The following is a 6,998-nucleotide window of genomic DNA, read 5'->3' as shown; positions in this document are numbered from 1 at the left end:
TTCTCACATGTACAACACTAAGGCTTACACATTTTCTAATTTCATCATCAGATTGTCTTATGTCACTAGCTGACTACTCATCTCCAAATTATATCTCTAGATCAAATGATATAATACAAACATCATAAACTACTTCTTAGGTACTCTCTTTGTACTAGTCTCTGTAATTAGGCATATATTTTGTATGTCTTCGACTCAAGTACTGCACATTGAACCTTAACATCAAGATGCAATATCAAACATGTCCATGAATGTGCATCATCAGACAATCAAAACATTGTCCATGCAACTAAGATCTATGCTTGCTACTTTGTTAGTCTTCATAGACTTACTATTATGTTGACATCAATGAAAAACATAGTCATGAATGAAACATGTCAATACTCTCCAATGCTTAAGATACTCCCCCAATGTAGTATCATTAGCATTCATGCTAACAAGTGTTTCACGTGTACCTCAATCGATGTGTCCTTATTTTCTTAGATGACATATTGATATATTTGAAGACTATCCATTTATGCCAGGTGTTCCAATGTTTATGAGATCATCAATTATATGGCAACCTGGGTAAATGTGAATTCTTCCAGTCTGAGGTGAATTATTTGGGGCATATCATCATAGGGGATGGCATTATCATGGATCTAGAGAAAATTTGAGTTATCATGGATTGGCTGGCACCAACTACTGTTTTTGAGGTTCATAGTTTCATGGGATTGGAGGGTTACTACCATCAATTTGTGAAGGACTTCTCACAAGTGGCTCATCGTATCACTTCTCTTCAGAGGAAAGGGAAGAAGTATCTTTGGTCGGACCTGTGTGAGTTAGCATTTGAGGCTCTAAAGGAGTGATTGACCAGTGCACTAGTCCTTGTGGTGCCTAATCCTATACGTGATTTTATGGTTTGCACAAATGCATCATGGAGGTTGTGGGTGCAATGTTGGTGCAAGATGGTCATGTGATTACATATGAGTCTAGAAAACTCAAGGACCATGAGCTTAACTACCACACTCATGATTTGAAACTTGTGGTAGTTATGCATGTGCTTATGCACTGGAGACATTTCCTTTTGGGACACAAGTTTGAGCTACTTAGTGATCATCATAGCTTGCAGTATATCTTTACTCAGCCGAACTTGAATGCATGACAACATTGTTGGATAAAGTTTCTATATGAATATGATTTTGATGTTCACTACATCAAAGGGAAAGAGAATGTCATTGCAAATGCCTTGAGTAGGAGGCGACATGAGATATCTATTTTATCATTGGGAGTTGATTTACAGGGTTGTATCTTGGAGGTCTTACTTAGTGACACATGGTCTTAGGAGGTGAGGTCAGAGATTGAGTCTAGACATACTCTTGAGGGGAGGTTTTTTCAGGTTATTCCCTGGAGTCTAATGGACTATTGTGATACTTGGGATGCATTTATGTGTCAGTGTCTAGTGATCTTTATACCTTGATTTTGTAGGAAGCACATCGTGCACCATATTCCACACATCTTGATGTCAAGAAGATGCATGTTGACCTTAGAAAGTTGTACTTTTGGGCAGGGATGAGGCATGATGTTGCTAATTTTTTTGCTCAATGGCTTGAGTGCTAGAGAGTGAAGGCAAAGCATGTGGCAGGCATTTTGCAACTGCATACTATTCTAGAGTGGAAGTGAGATACTATATCCATCGATTTTATCATAGGGTTGCCTATGTCATCATAGTGACATGATTGTATCATGGTGACCATGGACAATTTGTCTAAGGTAGCACATTTTTTTCCCATGAGAACGTCCTACACAACTTCTTCTATAACACATGTTTTCTTGGAAGATATTGTTCAATTGCATGTAATCCCTCGTCAAATTATATTGAATAGATATCCAGTCTTTACTTTGTCACCGTGGACATCTCTCCAACATGCTCCATCAATTTTATCATAGGGTTGCCTATGTCATCATAGCGACATGATTGTATCATGGTGACCATGGACAATTTGTCTAAGGTAGCACATTTTTTTCCCATGAGAACATCCTACACAACTTCTTCTATAGTACATATTTTCTTGGAAGATATTGTTCAATTGCATGGAATCCCTCATCAAATTATATTGAATAGAGATCCAATGTTTACTTTGTCACCGTGGACATCTCTCCAACATGCTTTGGGTTCATAGCTCAATTTTAGTTTATCATACCATCCAAAGACTGATGGTTAGAAAGAGAGAGTGTACTAGGTTCTGGAAGACATGTTTCCCATGTATGTGATGGATGTGTAGGTGAAGTGGGAGGACTATATGGACCTTGTTGAGTTTTCCTATAAAAATGGGTACCACAGTTCTCTTGGCATGTCACCTTTTCAAGTCGTGTTATATGATAGACTATGTCATACCCCTTTGAGTTGGGATCATTTAGAGAACTAAGTAATTTTAGGTCCAGAGATGCTTTAGGATATGGAGCAGCAGGTTGTTCGTATTAGAGAGTATTTGGTTTCTACTCAGGACAGGCATAAGAAATATGCAGATGCCAATAGGTTGGATGATCAATTTTTAGTTGGTGACAAGGTATTTTTGAGAGTGTGCCTGAGGAAGAGCCTCATCCATTATGGGAAAGGCTCTAAGTTGGTGCGACATTTTGTCAGACCATTTGAGATCCTTGAAAACATCGGTCTTGTTGCTTATCAACTAGTGTTTTCACCTAGCCTATCGTACAGCCATGATGTTTTCCATGTTTCTATTTTGAGGTTTTATATTCTTGATGTGACCCATGTAATTAACCTGGATAATTTTTTGATGGAGGACAGATAACTTTCTTTGGAGCCCATCTATATCCTTCAGCATTGGAGTTTGTCCCGTAGAGGTTAGGATCTAGAGCAGGTAAGGGTCCAATGGGACCTGAACAATGAGAGTTATGCTACTTGGGAGGATGTTGTACAGTTGAGAGATTTGTACCCTTATCTTTTTGTAGGCTTCCAAGAGTAAGCCTATGCCTAGTGGGGGAGAATGTAGTGCCTCCCATATTCACATTTTGTACCTTGTTATATTTTGGATTCGAGATATATTTTGATACTAATGTTGGATGACATCTAAGATGACCTAATTGTTAGATACTATATTTTAATTACCAATATTATAGATGTTAGATACTATGATGCTCACTTTGATCATATTTGTATGATGATGCTTATTGATGTGACATGATGCTTTATGATGATATCAGGTTATTTTGTATTAGGACATATACTCTATTTATGATTATATGGTGGACTTTTGGATTCTAGATACTATGATTCGATGCTATGTATATTTGCTTCATTCTTGCTTTGAGATGTTTTATGATGCACTGAGTGATGTAAATACATTATTTTGATGTAATTAAATAAATGATTAATTACTTGATTTAATGCATTTATCACTTCAGCTATATTGTTATATGCAATTGCACTTGATCGTTTAATGTATAGGATTTATATCCCCGACAGTGACGCATGGAGTTAGTAATTAGGTTGTTTATATCTAAAAAATGTCATCCCTATATGGGCAATGTATCTTATTTAATTGTTAATTAAACCCTCCGGTGATTTAATAAATTTGGATTCATTTGCATTTGTGATTAGACCAGTATTGTGTCTATGCATTTGGGTATCCGCATTTGTCACAGAAATTATTAAGTAATATTGTGATTTAATGTTTTTAAGGGTATTTTGGTTTTTGATCTTGTTATTTTAATTAATGGTAGCTTTTCCATAGTTGAATTTCATTTAATTAGAATAGCCCAATTTTGTCTAGGTTAAAAAGGGATTTATTTTAGTGAGCCTGTAATTTTCTTGTTTTAATATTTCACTTTTAAAGTGAATATATATCCCAAAAAGGGAATTATTCCCCACTTTTCACTTTCAAATTAGAAATTTGAGAGCAAAATCCCAAATCCTCTTCAGGAGGTATTTTTGTTTTACTTGTTGCAGGAGCTACGGGCGTGGGATCATCACAAGATTGATCTTGTTGGATCCATCTCAGGGAAACCTTCATTTGTCGAGTCTTTTGGCAACTTTCACAGAGTGATTATTTTATCACAGGCATTCTTGTTTTGCCTCTTTCGACTGTGAGGTAAGGCTCTTCCATTTTTTAATTTTTACTCCATTTTTTAGTCCTTTTTTGGTACCAATATGTTAGGAGGTAGAGAACTAGTGTTCTCCATTTCTATATGCTAGCTCTACCCATTTGGGTGGGTATGAGCATTTATGGATTTTTGGCATGAGGGTTTTGGGGTTTTGGATTGTTATGTTAACCATTTTTACATACAAACTCCAAACTCAAATTTTATTGGATATCTTGGGTTTTATACCTGATTGTGAAAAGGGTTTTAATTTCGTTGATTTTTGTCAATGTTGGTTTTGGGCAATTTTGACTTCACCTCAATTTTGTGTGCCACCCAATTTTCTTGGATGTTTCTTGGCACTGGTGTTGGTCATGGACTCAAATTATCCATGAGGAATCCAATCTAACCATAAATGTTTCTTCTATATTGGGATTTGTGTCAAATCCATACTCTGGGCTATGTGCTTGGTTGAGTGAATTGATACTTGGTATTTTATTTGTTTCTCATCTAGCCTTGTTTATGATTACCATGTAGTTGGTGTGCCCACTCATGAGCACATAAGCGTGCTCTTGTCAGGTTCTTGCAAGGATCGAACTCCTAGTTGCTTTCAGTTGAGTTATATTCATTGGGGTTGGATTAGGAAACTACATTGCCTACGGGCACGCATCATTTGATGAGCATGGGTATGTAGGGAAGACAAGTGGAGGGGCTTCTCTCATATATCCTAGCATATCTCGACATGGTAAACATGAAGAAGTTTCTAATAAGTGATAACTTAATGAATTCATGGGTAATTAAACTAAGATAAGAAAATATTATATACCTGTACGGCTAATCCAAAGGTATGTGCCTGTTCAGTTTATCCAAGCGCCAAGTGTGATGGCCTCCCGAGGGAGAGTTTCCACACGATGTTTAGCTTGGGTTCGATGATGCCAAGCGATCTACTCTCCACCAAAGTCCCTACATAGTAGACCCATAGCGTGTTTGACTAGGACCTATTGTATTGCATTATCTCATGATCTTAGTTTTAGTCCTCTATATTGTTTAGTGTGAGTGTTAGCCATGAATGACTGTATTGTGTGTGTTTAAGGTCAAATCACTATCTCCATCAGCATAGCAGGAGTGGGCCTAGGGGTTCCATGTGGTTGGGAGGCGTAGCTACCTTTACCACTGCTAGGGACCAACGTATAGATTTGGCCTTCATCCATGTTCAGTTCCAAAGCTGGATGCTTATGTGGTTCTTCATATCTTCCAGAGTATGTTTCCTATGTGGTTTATGTTATTTTAGTTTATTGAGATAGTTGATTTATGCACATGTATGTTTATTGTAATGTTACTTTCCTGCATGATTACACTTGATGCTATGGAATAGATGGTTATATGTTTAATTCTCCTCTATTTGCATGTCATTTTTATTTCCATATTTTTTAGTATCTAAGCCTCAATTTATGTGTTCCTAGTACTCCCCAGTGTGGAGGAATTATTCTTACCATGCTTCCATGTAAGAATTTCTTATTTTTTGTCATCCTTTTTTGCGTTATAGATGTGTTTCATCACACGAGGAAAGCATTCTCTTGTGTGGGCCTTGTTAGATGCTCGCAAGAGAGTACTCTCATGTGCAAACTAGTGTTTTCTTGCATGAGAAAGTACCAGCTCGCATGGCTAGGAACTCTCTTGCATAGTCAAATGTTGAATGCCCAATCGCATGGCCGAATGTCTAGTCGCAAGGAGGAAATTAATTTTCCTTGCACAGAGTGTTTCCTCGTGCAACAGTGAGTTTCCTTGCATAGGGTGATGTGTGCATGTGTTCACTTGTGCTAGCTTGACTTTTCATACTTCATCACATAGAAGACAAACAACCTTTCTATGCATCTTCCGAAAGTGTGTTTGGGTGTCTTGGACACCCTATTGGGTTGTGCACCTTCCTAGGTCTTGACAGATCAAAGATTAAGGGTTTCTTGTTTTCTTAAACTTTCACAGTTGGTTATTAAATGCGTTAGTAAGTAGTGACACTTGGAGATCGTTGGATGCTTTGATTGCTTGGTTAAGTCTTCTATTGTGATCTTTCAATCAATTGCACATTGATGTTGTTTGAATCCATGCTTGTTACTTTAAAAATAAAAATGTATTGGCTTTATTTATCCTTGTTCCAAGGATCTCTAGGTGGGGCATTAAAATACTAGTAGTTGGGAGCACTTTGAGGAAGTCCACTGGTCTATGAACTATCTTTCAAAGAGAAAATTTCTACATAATGTTTATTAGGTGTCACATTAAGTGGGGGTGTTGGAGTTAATGTTCCAATTATAGTGAATAAATCATATCTAATTATGTGTGTTGCATATGTAGCAAAGAGTTTGAGTTGTAAACAATGTCTAGTTGTAGATCTATGTCTCTCATATTCAATTAGGTATCAAGTTCATGTTTGTGATGTCAATCATAAAGTAGTTTTTTGTTAATCTATTTAGCTGTAATTTAGGAATATTGGTGGGTCAATCTATTGTATAAATATGCATCCATTATTAAAGAATAACAAGCTGAAATAACATATTATTTCTTTGTTCTATCTTCTCTATTTCTCTTTTTTTATTTTTCTAATAGGGTAACGGTTATGGAGAGAGAACACTCTTATTAAGAAAAGTGTGATAACTTCCTAAGAAAATAGTAATAATAATAATTTGAGAGGCGATTGCATGCAAGGGGCATTAGAAACTTCATATACATGCTACGACATGGAAATGTAACATAATATTAAGACACATTAGATAATGGCAATACAAAACCCTTTCTTATAGCTTTAAACACTACCAATCACTTCTGTTGCAGCAGCTAGAATGAGTTTAGCACCAATAGTGTTGTAACAGGTTCAATATTTTCTATGAGAATGAGGGAGCAGTGATCTTTTGAAAAGATGACAT

The sequence above is a fragment of the Cupressus sempervirens genome, chromosome 10 (genome assembly GCF_028749045.1).
Source record: "Cupressus sempervirens isolate cs-2001-9-10 chromosome 10, ASM2874904v1, whole genome shotgun sequence".
NCBI lineage: Eukaryota > Viridiplantae > Streptophyta > Pinopsida > Cupressales > Cupressaceae > Cupressus > Cupressus sempervirens.
The sequence above is the reverse complement of the archived record's forward strand: the minus strand, read 5'-3'. Positions refer to the sequence as shown.